General features: G+C 36.7%; 1 pseudogene; it reads right to left on the reverse strand.

Moving 5' to 3' along the window:
- Positions 1-15431: 15431 nt before the first annotated feature.
- On the reverse strand, positions 15432-15540 carry LOC118678082 (annotated as a pseudogene).
- Between the last annotated feature and the right edge of the window lie 2617 nt (positions 15541-18157).

The raw sequence follows: 18157 nt of genomic DNA on the forward strand, positions 1-18157 counted from the left end.
CTTCCCATTAAAATACCAACGGCATACTTCAGAGATCTAGAACGAACTCTCCAAAAATTCATCTGGAATAAAAAAAGACCTCGAATAGCTGCAGCAATCCTGAAAAAGACCAAAGTAGGGGGGATCTCAATACCAGATATCAAGCTGTATTACAAAGCCACTGTTCTCAAAACTGCCTGGTACTGGCACAAGAATAGGCATATAGATTAATGGAATAGAATAGAGAGCCCAGAAATCGGCCCGAACCAATATGCTCAATTAATATTTGACAAAGGAGGCAAGAACATACAATGGAGCCAAGATAGTCTCTTCAATAAATGGTGCTGGGAAAATTGGACAGATATATGCAAGAAAATGAAACTAGACCACCAACTTACACCATACACAAAAATAAACTCAAAATGGATAAAGGACTTAAATGTACGACAGGAAACCATAAAAATTCTAGAAGAATCCAAAGGCAACAAAATCTCAGACATATGCCGAAGCAATTTCTTCACTGATACAGCCCCTAGGGCACTTGAAACGAAAGAGAAAATGAACAAATGGGACTACCTCAAAATAAAAAGCTTCTGCACAGCAAAAGAAACCATGAACAAAACAACGAGAAAACCCCTGTGTGGGAAAACATATTTGCCAATCTCATATCTGATAAGGGCCTAATCTCCAAAATTTATAGGGAACTCATACAACTTAACAAAAGGAAGATAAACAATCCAATCAAAAAATGGGCAAAGGACCTAAATAGACACCTTTCAAAAGAGGACATTAAGAAAGCCAAGAGACATATGAAAACATGCTCAAAGTCACTAATCATCCGAGAGATGCAAATCAAAACAACAATGAGGTACCATCTCACACCTGTCAGACTGGCTATCATCAACAAATCAACAAACGACAAGTGCTGGAGAGGATGTGGAGAAAAAGGAACACTTGTGCACTGCTGGTGGGAATGCAGACTGGTGCAGCCACTATGGAAGACAGTATGGAGTTTCCTTAAAAAACTGAAAATGGAACTCCCATTTGACCCTGTGATCCCACTTCTAGGAATATATCCCAAGAAACCAGAAACACCAATCAGAAAGGATATATGCACCCCTATGTTCATAGCAGCACAATTCACCATAGCTAAGATCTGGAAACAGCCTAAGTGCCCATCAGTAGATGAATGGATTAGAAAACTGTGGTACATCTACACGATGGAATACTATGCTGCTCTAAAAAGGAAGGAACTCTTACCATTTGCAACGTCATGGATGGAACTGGAGAGCATTATGCTAAGTGAAATAAGCCAGTCAATGAAGGAAAAATACCACATGATCTCACTCATTCATGGATAATAGAGACCATTATAAACTTTTGAACAATAATAGATACAGAGGCAGAGCTGCCTCAAACAGATTGTCAAACTGCAGCAGGAAGGCCGGGGAGGGTTGCGGGGCAGGAGGTAGGGGGGTAAGAGATCAACTAAAGGACTTGTATGCATGCATAGAAGCATAACCAGTGGACATAAGACATTGGGGGATAGGGGAGGCTAGGGGACTGTCTAGGGCGGGGGGATAAAATGGACACATATGTAATACCCTTTGTAATACTTTAAGCAATAAAAAAAAAATAAAAAAAAAAGGCTGGAAGAAAAATGATTAGAAACCAAGAGGTAGAGAGCCCTAGCCAGTGGTCAGCAAACTCATTAGTCAACCAAGCCAAATATCAACAGTACAACGACTGAAATTTCTTTTGAGAGCCAAATTTTTTAAACTTAAACTATATAGGTAGGTACATTGTTATTAACTTAATTAGGGTACTCCTAAGGCTTAGGAAGAGCCACACTCAGGGGCCAAAGAGCCGCATGCGGCTTGCGAGCTGCAGTTTGCCGACCACGGCCTTAGCTAGGAAGAACAATTGATCCTCTGTAGAGGACTGAAGAGAGGAAGTATGCAGATAGATTTGATGATGAAAAATTGAAAAAATTCATCTAGTAATTTCTATATACTCTAGGAAGAAATGTAACAAAGTTGCATCCAGATGTTTAAGGAGAGTAGAAAAGTTTTGACATCGTTTCTTGCAGCAAGTGGAAGAGTTGGCCCATAAACTGTAGCAGGCTTGCTGGACAGTGTTAGGGTCCAAGTAAAAAACTAACAAATTCATGTTAGAAGCAATCTGCTGAGTTCATGATTTTGTCTCGTAGTTCGCATTTGCTCATGCACAAGCTTAGAGAAAACAGATATTTGGGTTGATGCAGAGTTGGTGTTTTGCCATAGAAATGTGATGATAGACAGAAGAGCAAGCCAATTTTGCTATTTAGAGAGGTATTTATATTGGTTATTTGTGGAAAATAACATAACATTCTATTTTCCTTTAATTGAACTTGATTTCACTCTTGATCTCCATTTAGCCCAGAGGCAGAAAAGAATATATTTTTTAATTATTAATACATGGAATCTAAGCTGGACAGGAAGAAAAGTGAAAACCCGAGAGGGATAATGATTAGGAGGGTGACGCAAGGCAGTCTGGGCTCAAGTAATTTCCACCTAAGGAATTAAGGGCTATGAATGTGCGTCCAGCCTGGTCTAGGGTTGGCTCTGAAACTGGATAGCACTGCACCTGAAGGGGCTGTAACTCTGAGTCCAGATGATCAGTACTGGGGAAGGCAGGGCTGGCAGTAAGCTACTGCCAGATGCAAAAGCTGACCAGAATATTAAGAAGCTCATGTCTTGACAATTCTAATGCCCAAGGGCTTATCCATCCATTTTTTTTCCAGCCCTATTTTGTCATATGATTTTTATTTAGATGGAGAATGAAGATACTCGATTAGTATACTCGCGTTGTTGCCTGCTTTAAAGCTAATGCCATTTTCAATTCTTGTTCCCAAAAAAAGTAAAATTATTTCTGACTGCATAAGCAAGGTGCTATTTAGTGGTCTAAATCCCTCACCTATACTTAAAATTAGTTTCTCTCTCCCTGGCTTTAGTTATACAACTCTCTACCTTTTGCATTTTAAGTGAATCATAGCCACAAAAGCTTACTCAGCTGAGTTATTTCTTAATTTCATCAACTCAGGTCAGAATCATCCTTTTCCACCCACATACACTTAGCTTTCAAATCTAAAAATCCAAAGAAACATTTAAATTATTAAAGTCAATCTTGTGAGACAGGATTTTGTCACACTGATGGCAAGTAATTTAAAGCAACTTCAATGTAAATTTGAACTGAAATTGGCTAACCAAGGCTCTTTCTCAAATCAAACCAGTAAACTAATACTGGTATATTCTGCTGCTTCATTTCAATGACCAAGCTTGACAGTTATTTTTGTGTTATTATTTTGTATTACTTCTAGTATATGGAGTAATAATAAAATAATTAATTAATTAACTATCTATTGAGTATCTGCTATGCTTAAGACAGTACACTATGAGCCCCAGGCTTAAAAAGGTGAAAGTCACAATTCTTGCTATATAAATTCTAAATCCCCTCATGTGGTTAAATCAAATGCACAAGCACTCGAACTCAAATGGGGAAGGAGTGTGAGTTGTCAACTAAAGCAGTTATAGGCAGAATAAAAAATAAAAGAGATATCTGATTAAACAGAGATGAAAGACTCCAACAAGACTCCATATATTTCAGGCTAAGTCAAAGGGAGAGAAAAGCATTACATTTGGTAGAAGTTGAAAATTTTGGCATAATGAGTTGTGCTGTGGAGGAAGGTGATAAATCTGGTTTGAGAACTTTTTAGTTGAAGAAAACTGTATAACATGCAAATAATGATGTCTAGCAGGCAGTTGGAAGTGTGTAGCTAGAGCTTCGTAGCAAAGTCAAGGAGCAGAACTGTAGAACTGGGAGTCATCTGCATGAAGCAATAAAAAGCTGCCACATCTTGAATGGTGAGAATTGGATAAAAACAAACTGTGTATGGGAGGATGGTTATCTGAGAAAAGAAATCTGTGGTATCATGGGAAGAAAAAGACACAGCAAAAGGAGACAGCAAAGGGATAAGTGCAAAATTAGTATTCAGAGATAGCCATAGAGCCAAGATGACATCAAAGAAATCAGAAAAAACTCTCATTGTAATATAGTATGATCAACTCTGTTTAATGCCACAGAGATTTTGGAAATGACTTATTTCCAAAATTACTCCGTATTGTTCATCTTGGGAATAGAGAGCATGCTGCTCCTAATAAGAGCTACCAGTATTAATTAATTTTCAAGCTAATAATTATATTTTAATTCTCTTTTCAGCAACATACCCATAAAATAATGTCTCTACCTGGAGAGCATTATGCTAAGCGAAATAAACCAGTCAGAGAAAGACAAGTATCACATGGCCTCACTCATATGCAGACTCTAATGAACAAAATAAACTGATTAGATCCAGAGACATAGAAGCATGGGAGAGACTGTGGAATCTCAGAGGGAAGATGGGGAGGGTGGGTGGATGGGAAGAAATCAACCAAAGAACTTGTATGCATATATACATAACACATGGATACAGACATTAGGGTGGTGAAGTCCTGGGGTGGAGGTGGGGGAGGGGGTGGGCTAGAAGAGGGCAATGGGGGAAACAGGGGGACATATGTAATACTTTTTCACAAGAAAGTCCCTCAGCCCGGCCTGTACACTCTCACAATCCAGGACCCCTCAGGGGATGTCCAACTGCCAGTTTAGACCTGATCCCACAGGGATCCCTGCGGGATTGGGCTAAACTGTCAGTCAGACATCCCTCTTGCAATCCAGGACTGCTGGCTCCTAACTTCTGGCCTGCTTGCCTGCCTGGTCACCCCTAACCCCTCTTCCTACCTGCTTGATCACCCCTAACCACTTGCCTGCCTGCCTGATTGCCCCTAACTGCTTGCCTGCCTGCCTGATTGCCCCTAACTGCTTGCCTGCCTGCCTGATCTCCCCTAACCACTCACCTGCCTGCCTGATCACCCCTAACCACTCGCCTGCCTGCCTGATTGCCCTTAACCACTCTGCCTGCCTGCCTGATCACCCCTAACCACCTTTGCCTCAGCCCCCGCCATCATGGCTTCATCCAGAAGGATGTCTGGAATGACATCCAGAAGGTCATTCAGCTGTCCGGTCTAATTAGCATATTACTCTTTTATTATTATAGATTATATTTTCTTCTTTGAATATACTTGATCATCATTTCCCTTCTCAGATGCTGTTTCTTTTTTTTCTAGAATATGAAAATAGATGTTATTTAAATTGAAAACATTCAGCAGTAATATTAAAAAATATTAGTCATATAACTGGGGCCTGGGAGAGAAGCCAAGGCAGCCAGGCACATAGAATGTCTCTTGGGGTAGGAGGGAGAGGACTCAATAGATGAGCATTTAACAATGGAGAGAAGAGAGGTATTTTGATTTTTTTAACAACTAGTGTGGCCATATGGGTCCCTACTAGCTGCATTTTGACTTTAAGCAAACTTTTCCTTTAAAAATGATCTCTCCCTAATCCAAATTCTATTTGTTACAACACAAGAAGAGCTTTCCATATGCCTTTCTCCACTTGCCAGGTTAAACCTACTAAAGATGGTGTATTCATAATCCGGGACTCAGCTCTGGCCAGTTAGAAAAAGGAGACGAGAGCAAGGCTGTGGTGTTATTTTCCATTGCTGGTTACTCTGCCTTCCCTAACACTTTTCCCTCCCCCACTGCTCACCCTGAAAATGCACACACATACACATACACACACACAAGCCAGAACATTTGTCCTTGGGAGCTCTTGAGTTAAAAAGCTCCAAACTTTCTTAAGAACGTAAGTTGAAAGGAAGAGATATAAAATTGGTATAGAAAGGAAGAACAATTTATTTTTTAGTTATTCTTAAGCACAAACATACATCCTGGATATTATCATTTCAAATAGCTTGTGCCTTTTTTTTTTTATCCTGTTCACCACTTTTTGGTTCACTCACTGTCGTCTATAACTACAGCACATATAAGGAATCTTATGTAAAGCATAAAAGTACTTAGGCTCTGAAAAATTAAGAAAGCCAACTCTATAATAATAAAAGCGTAATATGCTAATTAGACTGGACAGCTGAACGACCTTCCAGACATCCTTCCAGGTGACCTTCTGAATGAAGCCGGGCTGCAAGGGCCAAGCCCCTTGCACAAATTTCGTGCATCAGGCCTCTAGTATAAGAATAAATACATGGTGAGGGATAGAAAAGTATGGTATCTGATGGGTTTAAGTACTTTCTTTGTGCTTTGTAAATTAATCAGGAAAGATTAATTGAAATAAGGGCTTAGAGACCATCTTTCAGCTTTAAATAACCAGTCCCTCAAGTAGACCCTGCAAAAGTATATTTTCTCTGAAATTAGTCAGTTTAGACAAAGTTAATGAATGTGTGGCCACGCCTCAGAACTTTGGGGACTGAGTCACTGAGAGCGTTGTCACTTGAAAATACAGTTGTAATACATTCCCACCCAAGTTGCTTCTCTTCAGCTGCCCACAGTGTCTCCTAGTGTCTCCTAAACCCAAATACAATTAATTGTTTTTGATTAATAATATCTAGATCTACATTTCTACTCTTTTTTTTTTTTTTTTGAGGAAAGCACTCCACCCTTGCTTTATAACATCACAAAATATAAAGCTGGAAATAATTCTCTTACTCCTACAACAGCATCTTTGCCTGCCAACTTCAGGCACAGCCTTTTATTCCACACCTTGATTTCACAGATGAGAAAGCTAACACCGTGATTTAAAATATCTGAACCAAGTTCACAAATGAGAACACATTTGTTTTGGAAAACAGAAGTACATTGAGTTTATGAAAACAGATTGAATTTAAATCCAGTTGTTAATACAGTTGGTTTCTTTCTTCTGAGCCTTTCAGGAGAAATATTAATGTAGGGAAAAATCTGCTATTACTTTTATGCAGTATGTATCTTCATGCAACAAAGAACTTTATAATGATCTGATAACTCCATTTGGAAAGATGGTTTAGGTTCTTGTAACTAAGTATGGTCCTTGTATCAACAGCATCTGGGAGCATGTTAGAAATGGAGATCTTGGTCCCACCCCACAGTACTGAAATATTTCTGCATTTTAACTATATCCCCAGGTGATGTATATATGCATTAAAGTTTGAAAAGCACTCTTTTAGATGAACTTGGAATCACCTTCTCATCTTAAAAATGTATGAGTTAAAATGTTTGTGTTAACATCAACAGTATCTTATTATTCAAAGTAATTCTATTGTGAATGTTTTCATAAAGTAAAGAATCTCTTTTAAAACAAATTATCTCCAATTTATCTTGGTGTCAATAGGGAATTTTTGTATATGGACTTCGAATTACAAAAGATGAGACCAATCTAGGAATCACAGAAGTAGAAGTATGAAGAAATACAATGCTCTCAAAAATATATATATTAGACAAGCAACTCATAAGTTACTTTTATTTGAAAATGCACTAGCTCTATAGTTCATTAGTTCAAAGCTGATTTATATAAAATTTATATCAATTCAGTCAGAAGTTGGATGAAATTATTACTGTACTATTTATAGACAAGGAAGCCTCATAAGTTAATTCCTGAGAAAAACAATTTTCTTCTTAAAGAAAAACATCATTTCACAAATTTACAAGTCTCTACTTTCATGCAAGTAATTGCTGTTTAAGCAAGGGCATGTATTGTTATGTTTGTACACTCAACTAATTACAAATGGTTCTTTGTAATTAAAGCAACTTTTAAAAGACAACATTTGGTTTACTTGGTTTGCAGGGCTGTGCACTTAAAAATAATAAAAATGTTTTTAAGGCCTGTATACTATCCATGAATTAGACAAGTCCAAATTAGGCTGCATTGCTGAATTTTAATTGATTACCCCTTAATATCTGAATTTTTTCTTCCCTAAATAATATCCTTTGAAAGAGCTTAAAGACAATGTTATCATTTCTATTTTATGAATTTCTAAATATCTAAATAGATAGTATGACATTTCTATCAAAACTAAATCAATCTCCTGCATTAAGACCACCATCTTAACCTCTAGATTCGACATTTTGTTTTGTAAAGCAAAAATCCTTATAGATTTAGACATACAATTTTATTACTTTTAGGTACATACACATTGCCTTGTAGTTATCCTTCAACAATGACCCCACATTAAGTGGCTTTTTGCTACCTGCAAAGTAGGCTTTGGTGAATACTTTGAGGACTGTGCATAAAATAAAAATGTTGCACATATAATAGAAATTAATAAGATGCAGATCTTTTTTTAACATAACACAGAAGTGCTGTGTTTCATACCTGAAACTTCCACAGCTATCTATTTCCATTATCTTCCTTGAAAAAGACATGAATTTAGAATATGCATGTATTCCAAGCAAATGTAATTTCACCTGACTTTTTAGACTGCCTCTGAACTTAGAGTTTTCACACAGTATGACACACAACTTTGGTGGTACATAGAGCATGTGTTTTTATTGCATTTAAGTCTTTGGACTTTTATTTTTATTCATGTATTTAAAACCTTTCCCCATGTACAGAATCCTCAAGTCATTAATAACCAACATCTGCTGGTCATTTTCTTACATCTGCCACACAGGGTCATTTATTTAGTGGCCTTATATGACATCATCTTTCCAAGTTCCTGAAAGAACGTTATGACCAGAATAACAGTAAAAGCAGTTAAAGAATACATTACTCACATCTATGAACACATTATTTATAATAATATAAATGAAAATGACAACAGAATCTTTTCTGACCTTCTCGGGAGTGCTAAGCAGTGTTAAGGAGTGGGTTAATAAGGAAGAAAGTTAAAAGTAAACAGCACTTATGCAGAGTTTAATAGTTGTCTCTTAGGACACTATTTTATGAAGATCTTATGGAAAAGAAATTTTCTTCTGACTTCTTTATGCTGTGTAAATATTACCTCAGATAAATGCCATACTTTGTCTAAATAAGTCTGTGTAAACATAAAACTGTTTTATGTTGGTTTCCTTAGTTTTTCGACATTAATTCAAAATTCAAACCATGATTACCCCTAAAACACTCTATAAAAATAGTATGCATGACTTCATACACTAAGGATGATATTTTTCTTTATAAATGTCACATGAAATCTGTGGTAATTTTTTAAATTGAAAAATTGTGAAAACCCCAACTTAACCACAGATTGCCCTCCATCCCTTGTCCAGTAAATTCTAACTATAGGTTCTTACTATCTGACAGAAATCCTCTATAATCTTGAGGAGGGGGAAGGAGCCTTTTGTTTCTTGTACATCTGTCTGTGTGACTTTCTCTTTTCCAGTAGAGAAACATTATTTTCCAGAAGAAAAACATTATTATTCATATCTGCATAGGGGAAGTCCAAGGAATATGTTTTCTCCAGAAATAATGTTCAGAAAACTTAAAAGAGAAATAGCCATTCAGGACAAAAAGAAACAAATAAAAATAAAATTTTAAAATATGCATGCTGTTACCAAAAAATATACATGAGCCTGAACCAACTAACCTTCTATCAAAAATAAAATAAAAACAAATAAAAATAAAATTTGTGTATTTTAAATTGACTTTGAATGTTATAGTCATCAAAAAGAATTTGTTAAACACAGATGGTTAAAGCTTAACTTATATGAAGTTTTTATGTTAGAATATAAGTTTAAGTTTTTCAGTCAAGTACCAAAATTAGCAATTGCTACCAAAATGTAGGAAGTCGTTTAAGTTAGCTGCAAAAATATTACATTTAACTTCATAGTCAGTATTAGAAGCAGTAAATTTTTATGCTCCGGACTTTTTAAGAGAAGGAAAACCCTGTTTTAGTCATATATTACATAATTGACAACAAAATATCAGTGGAAATTTTTCTGCCTAAAAAAAAAGACGAAGGGAACAGATAGCTAATATGATAACTGCTATCTATTCTAAGTATATATGGGCGGTAGCTCTTTATACATTCATCTAAGAGGATCCAGCCTCTCTGCAGATAAAATAAAATTTTAGTTTCTTCTTTATTAGCTGAAGTGAAAGAGCACATTGGCATCTCATGATATCATTTCATTTCCCTTCATGTAACAGGTTTCTAGGTCTTTCCATCCCATACATTGAATGCTATCTCTCCCTTTGTCTTGTTTTTGCCCTTATTTTGAAAAAAAAATAAAAATTGAGAGGTAGAAATACTTCGTGCACCTGCAGTATTTTCTATCATGTTTGAGAGAGAGAGACTCGGTGGATTTCAGGTTCCCAAGAAGATAGCTAGAAAAATGAATACAAATAAAAGCAATGCCTTGCCCAGTAGACTATTAGAAGCTCCTTCTTACTGCTGTGCCCTAGATAATAACATCTCATATTCCAGACTGTAAGGACAGGAAAGCAAAATACTGTGTTCAATAATGAAAGAGAAGATTTGTCACAGGGCAGGTATTTCCCCATTGACCAATTACAGGAAGAAACCCATCTTCTCTTTAACTGAGGATGGTCACAACAAAGAACTTTTGAGCAGGAGATAAAACAGAGACACTCTGATGAGCCTCTTGAAGGCTTCTCGGGGACATCAAATGGCCCCTAAGAAAGACTAGATGGAAGAAACACACTGATACGCTTCACTTTCTTTTGGAATAGTTGGGCATCTTAGGGAGGAACTGGGAATTTTGTCCTTTGAGATCACAGTAAAAAAAAAAAAAAAAAAAAACTACATTCAACCATTTCAAACCCACTTCAGAAAAGAAGAAAAAGTATACAAAATGCATAGCCCATTAAAGCTGTTATTTCCCTTCTTTAAATATATCACATAACCACACAGTTAAAAATCAATCACAAAAGTGATATTTACAGCTAAAAATGAATATGCATTATATTTTGAATCATGGTTTTAATGTTGTTGGAGCTCATTATCTCTCAGTCTCACCCTTTAGTTTGCTTTTGACGTGTGGAGTCTGGCTTTTTAAGTGCAATTTATTCTTTTATTTGCACATTAATTATTTTTTAAAAAAATATTAAAGAAAACCAACATATGTGAAGAAATAATCTGGGATAGAATGCTTTCTTTGACTCCAATGATTAAAATATTAATAAAGTGAACAAGCAGCACTTTCAAGAATATGAAGCCATAAACATGAGGGAAGAAGAAGGTAAAAAGAATAGTAATGTGGCTGTCAATGTCAAATACTGACTTCTCATTATCGAAACGGAAGATCATTCACTGCAAGCATATTACAGTCCATACCTTAATTAAACGACCACCCCCTCATCCTGAGTCAGCCAAAGGACAAATCGGAAGCTGCCCTGTAAATATTTCTTCTCTTTGCCCTAGCTGGTTTGGCTCAGTGGATAGGACGTCGGACTGCGGACTAAAGGGTCCCAGGTTCAATTCCAGTCAAGGGCATACACCCAAGTTGCAGGCTCGATCCCCAGTGGGGGGAGTGCGGGAGGCAGCCAATCGATGATTCTCTCTCATCATTGATGTTTCTATCTCTCCCTCTCCTTTCCTCTCTGAAATAAAAATGTTTTTTAAAAAAATATTTCTTCTCTTAAAAAAAACAGTTTCCCTGAATCAGCTAATGGTGAACATGATCTTCTTAGAAAATGTTTTCAAAAATTATCCATAGTCTTTGCTTGTTAAAAGTGAGGGTCTATTGACAACATGGTTCATATGGATGAAGCCAGGACCATAAAAGGGTTCTCGTGTGCCTTAGCTGGTGTGGCTCAGTGGATAGTGTCAGCCTGGGGACCGAAGTGTCCCAGGTTTGATCCTGGCCAAGGGCACATGCCCTGGTTGAGGGCTCAATACCCAGTAGGGGGTGTACAGGAGGCAGCTGATCAATGATTCTCTCTCATCATTGATGTTTATATCTCTCCCTCTCCCTTCCTCTCTGAAATCAATAAAAATATTTTTTTTAAAAAGTGTTCTCATCGCCGAAACCGGTTTGGCTCAGTGGATAGAGCATCGGCCTGCGGACTGAAGGGTCCCAGGTTCGATTCCGGTCAGGGGCATGTGCCTGGGTTGCGGGCACATCCCCAGTGGGAGATGTGCAGGAGGCAGCTGATCGATGTTTCTCTCTCATCGATGTTTCTAACTCTCTATCTCTCTCCCTTCCTCTCTGTAAAAAATCAATAAAATATATTTTAAAAAAAAAAAAAAGTGTTCTCATCCTAACTGGTTTGGTTCAGTGGATAGAGCATTGGCCTGCAGACTGAAAGGTCCCAGGTTCGATTCCAGTCAAGGACATGTACCTTGGTTGCAGACACATCCCCAGTGGCAGCTGATCGATGTTTCTATCTCATTGATGTTTCTAACTCTCTATCCCTCTCCCTTCCTCTCCATAAAAAATCAATAAAATATATTTTTTTTAAAAAAGTGTTTTCTAGTGTGCCTAATGTTTAAAATTGTCATTAAGTTTTCATTTGGAAGCTTCATTAAATAATTTTCTATACAGATAATGATGTGGTTCATTTCTTTTCCTGTGTAGGTAACACTGAACTCAGAGACTTGGAACTAATAAAATCTAGGGAAAGGAACATCTAAATTATAAACCATTCTTTTATCTATTCCATGACTTACCCTGGGCAAAATTAAGCCCATCCTCCCACCTCAGGCTACAAGAAAAGTATTTCTAATTTTCAGGTATTAGTGATTTAATAAATATACATTCTCCTTGAGTGTTTACATTATAAAGGAAAAATTAAAGACAAAAAAACTTAATGCAAAGCAATAAACTGTTAATAAAATTTCCTTAGAACATGGAGAAAGCAAATTATTTGCTTCTCCTGAGAAAATGATATATTTTCTCTGTGGATGATGAAAACAATTTGCTTTGAATATCAAGAAATATAGAGGCAAATTTACAGCCTGCCTTTATTAATTTTTTCAAATCCTAGGCCTATATTTTTCTCATTCCTGACCTATTATAATTTACTAGAGGCCCGGTGCATGAAATCGTGCACAGATAGGGACCCTAGGCCTGACCAGGGCCAATCAGGTTCACCCCCCCGCCCCACCTCCTCATTCCCTCGTTCCCTCAGCACTCGCCACCACCACTGGTTGCCCATCATTGTCTGTGCCACCCCCTGGTGGTCAGCACATGTCATAGCAAGTGATTGAACTCCCGGTCTCCCAGTCAAACTCCCAAGGGGACAATTTGCATTTTAGCCTTTTATTATATAGGATATTTTCTCTGGTCCTGAATCTTTATAAACTGCCTTGCTTTCTTGGGAATAAAGATATATGCATAATACCAGTGCTTTGTGTCTTCAAGATTTGCTCCCTACCATCACGACTGCCCCATCCCACCAGCCCAGCAACAGTTTGGAAGTTTTTCCTTTTCAACTTGCCTCCTTTCATACTTAAGCTTTCTTACGCATAATAGAGTCCTTCTACTTGAAGAGAGATTAATTCAGAGTGAACCTTATAAAATCATGGAAAAAAAAAAAAGTGTTTTCTCGTGTGCCTAATGTTTAAAATTGTCATTAAGTTTTCATTTGGAAGCTTCAGTCTGTGTTCTTTTCCTCTGTCCTCTTTTAAGCCCTCCTGACTCCAGGCTTCACGGCCCCCCACCATAGGGACCTCAAGCTTTGACTCAGCTTCATCATCCCTAAGCTCACAAAACTTCTCCAGTTCTGCTTCAAACTTGTTTGGAATTGCTCAGTTCCATAATAAATTAGCCTTGTAGCCAAGCTTGAAATGGCTTTATGTAGTTGGTGTTGGTCTCTTAGTATGACTTTGACATTGAACCAAGCCAAATTTCTCTTGAGTGCAGATGAATAATGTTTTCTAATTTATATGAGGCTTGCACCTTATCTCATTTACTTAAGCAAAAAAAAAAAATCATAATAACTGAATTTACTGTAACATACACATTTCTCAAAAAGCATTATGACCCCAGCCAGTTCGCCTCAGTGGATAGAGCGTCGGCCTGCGGACCGAAAGGTCCCAGGTTTGATTCCAGTCAAGGGCGCGTACATACCTCAGTTGCAGGTTCCTCCTCAACCCAGGCCCTGGTCAGGGCTCTTGCAGAGGCAACCAATCAATGTGTTTCTCTCACATTGATGTTTCTCTCTGTCTTTCCCTCTCTCTTCCATTCTCTCTAAAAATCAATGGAAAAATATCCTCAGGTGAAAAATTTTTTTAAAAAAAATGTTATGTACAGGATTCACATTAGTTGTATTTATTTTAAATATTTTCTGAGAAAGCATTCAGAGGGAAAACTCTAGTCTCATTTCTTGTCAAATAGAAAACAGAGTGTTTTTTTCTTTTCTTTTCTTTTTTCATATTAAATATCGTGCATTAATTGGTCTAAATATTCCTATTGGAGTTTCCACATTTCTAATTAAATTTCAAGCAGTCCCTACTTCTTAGGAAACATAGAATGAATGCCCTAACTCTAAACGACAGCAGATGAAATGCTGCATCTTAATGAAAGTCAAGCACCATTAATATACCTTCCTAAATTTCAATCCACCCTCAGGTTGCACAGTGGTTCCCATTCAGCCGGGGTAGCTGGTTTCTAAATGCTACAGATTTTCATTTTGCCCTTTGTAGCTTTTTAACAAGCAATTAGCATGCTTAGATACCTTTCTGCATGATCCTCATTTTCTCCCATTAGCTTTTAGCTCTGTGGTATTCAACATTCATTACTCTTTGTTTTTAGAAAGTATTTTTAAACAACTTGAAGTTACCATCAGGCATAAAGAGTCTAATTGACTTATATTTGTGTTATGTTGAACAATAATTTCCTTAAACTTCTATGCTGAGAAACATACTACGCCCCCCTCTACCTCTTGATGTATTCAAAATGAGTTTAATGAATCTTGTTCCTTTATTTAAAGATTTAGGAAATAGCAATTAATCACCATTATTCAAGCAGGCAATAATTATGGAGACAATTGTTTCAATAAATAAACTCAAAAGATCTCACAAATAAAAGGGCTTTCTGGGTTAACATTGTAAAAACTTTGTAATCCTGAATAGTTTCATGATTCTTTTACTATTAATTATTTAAACAACATATCTCAGCAAAAGTACAGATGTCATTTTACATCTGTCCAATTCATTAACTTCATAATCAGATGAGAAGGTAGGAGAATGGCAAAACTTGTCATTTTCCCCAATACTCAAATGAAATTTTTCAGAAACCCATTTATATACATGAAAGTTCACTTACATGATTATGTATGCTACCATTACTTTAAAAAGTCATCAAAACAAAAAAATCTTACCATAGGCAAAAATATTTTATGACTATTAAGAAATTTGGTCAGGGTATAGAAGGCAATATTTTATCATGATATAAACTATGGAACTATAGTTTTATATGCCTGAAGAAATATTTTGGTGGAAAGCTTTCAATTCAGTTCAAACGTGTTTTGTTTTTAAAACAACCAACCTCTAAGTAGTTGCTTACCAACTGATTCCCGGCTATTTTAACTAAATAAGAAGTACTATTTGCCTACACAAATAAATCATGCCAACAATTTAAGATTAATTGGTAAAGTATTTGAGATTTTAAGGCTAATTTAAGTTTAGAGTTAACATTTTTATTAAACGGATAAGAACAGATACTACACTTGATCTTAGCCAAAAGGCCGAGAAGCGATAGAGTTAACATTTTTAAATTATGAAAATAGTCATTGATCACAACAGTCAATATAATTAAAATGATAGAACCAAATTATAGAAGTAGACAAGTTGCCGAAGCTAACAATAACATTTGTTTGGAGGTGAAATGCAATTTTTTTTTTAACTGAAACCACTGCAAGATAAAGAAAAGAAAGGAGCTCTGAAGCATATTCCAAATAGAATTATATAACCAAAAAGACGTATTTGCAAAAATAAAAATTCTTCTAGACTAAGGTGCCTGTGTAGAACCCTATAAGTAGAACCTATATGATTTATGGGGAAAGTTGGAACATTCTCCAAACAAACCTATCAGAGTATACTATTATATTACCAGCTATGTTGAAGACTTTTAACAAGATAGCTAAATTTTTCATTGGTAACTTTAAGACTTGAAATAAATAAATTCAGTACTGCAAATAAAAAGAAATAATTTTTCTTTCCACCTGGAAAATTTTTTGTTCAACTCTATGCCACTTCCTGCCTGAAACACTTATTTAGAACTGCTCTTTTGTGTTAATTGTTTTTCAGATTTCACTGGATGATCTCAGAAACCAATAGGGATTTAAATCATCATGAATAATGCAAGATTGATGTGCTATTAAAGCAAAGATAACTTACACTTACAACACTAGTTATAAATAATAATAGGAAATCAAAGAAAAAATTGCCTGAAAAAAACTCCCTTTTATCAGGTTAACCTTCTAGAATTTCTCAGACAAAGCAAATTACTCTACAAAACCAAAGCCAATGTCCAAGCCTGCTTGTAAAAATCACCAGTTCAAAATGCTACCATTTGTCCTTCTCATTTAAAATTTTTAAATGGTCTCTTGTCCCCTTTTGTGCTGTCGATGAATTTGCGTGCAGTACATTGTTATTCCAGCTCAAAAACCTCCTGTGTGGCAGAGGGCTCCGCAGCCCCGAGAAATGCAGTGAATGGTGCTGAATTCAGTGCAGTGCATCTGGTAACACAAGGAGAGCATGACTAATATTTGGAGATCTAGCACACCTTAGTGGAAACAATTATAACTACAACTGCTTTAAAGACATTTAAATTTTAAATTCCATTGTTTCAGTGAAATTCCATTTCACCTAAATAGAGGGTGTGTTTCTTCCCCAAACTCTTTACAAATGAGAAGATAAATTTAATCATGAATTTCTAAAACAAGAAATCATGATTTATTTTCAGAATATCTTTTTTTAAATTATATCTTTATGGTTGAAAGTATTACATATGTCCCCTTCCCCCCCCCCCCATTGACCCCTTCTAGCCCACCCCTGACCCCCATCTCAGGCCTTCACCACCCTATTGTCTATGTCCATGTGTTATACATATATGCATACAAGTTCTTTAGTTGATCACTTCCCAGCCTCCCACCCTCCCCTGCCTTCCCTCTAAGATTCTGCAGTCTGTTCTATGTTTCTATGAATACCTATAAATATCTGTACAATCCCCCAGAATCTATTAAATTAAAGACAATTCCATTTTTATTTACCATTACAGTCAGGTGTGAAAGTATCAGATTTCTTTTTTCCTTAAATGATTGCAATGCTCTTGACTAGCAAAAGCTTTTCCGGTCAGTTCTTGCTATGCTTCAAAGGCTTGGTTTCAAGTAGGTTGTGCATGTTTTACCATTAATGGTTGGCTCCCTTTACCTCAGACTACTGAAATGTCATCAAGGAAAAGAGAAGACATCTTAAAAACCCATTCAACTATCTATACAATATCAAGCGCTTTCAATTTTATCTCCTGTCCTATCACCTTCCATCTTACAGTTCAGATAGGTAAAGTATTCAAGAAGAAGTATCAAACGATCATTCCAGAACATGAAGAAAGTTAGTGCTGTTCATGTATACATCCATTCATACATATATGTCCAGAAATCAGAATATAATATTTGTGGACCCACAGGTAAAATACTCTTGTTTATTACTTAGGCACCTCAATTATCGGCCATGTGACTGGAAACTGGGAAAGAAGTAACTGGGAAAGAAGTAAATAAAGCTTGTCAGCAATTAAATATTTTAGCACAGGGGACTTCCAACATGGTTAAAGAGGAAGCTCAGCAAATGCTCTTCTCAAAAAGCAATGACAGCCTTGCTGGTGTGGCTCAGTGGTTGAACATTGACCTATGAACCAGGAGCTCAGGTTTGATTCCTGGTCAGGGCGCATGCCTAGGCTGCAGGCTCGATCCCCAGTAGGGGGTGTGCAAAAAACAGCCAATCAATGATTCTCTCTCATCATTGATGTTTCTATCTCTCTTGCCCTCTCCCTTCCTCTCTGAAATAAAATAAAATATTTAAAAAAAAAAAAAGCAATGATAAAGCTAAAGAAAATTGTCAAGCCCTTGCCGGTTTGCTCAGTGGATAGAACTGCAGCCCAAGGACTTAAGGATCCTGGGTTCAATTCCATTCAAGGGCATGTATCTCTGTTGCAGGCTTGATCCCCATCCCTCTTGGGGGTGTGTGTGGGAGACAACCAATCCATGTGTCTGTCTCACTTCGAAGTTTCTCTATTTCTCCCCCTTCCTTTCACTCTCTCTAAATCAATGGAAAAATATCCTCAGATGAGGATTAACAAACAAACCAAAGAAAATT

The sequence above is a fragment of the Myotis myotis genome, unplaced genomic scaffold (genome assembly GCF_014108235.1).
Source record: "Myotis myotis isolate mMyoMyo1 unplaced genomic scaffold, mMyoMyo1.p scaffold_m19_p_2, whole genome shotgun sequence".
Taxonomy (NCBI): domain Eukaryota; kingdom Metazoa; phylum Chordata; class Mammalia; order Chiroptera; family Vespertilionidae; genus Myotis; species Myotis myotis.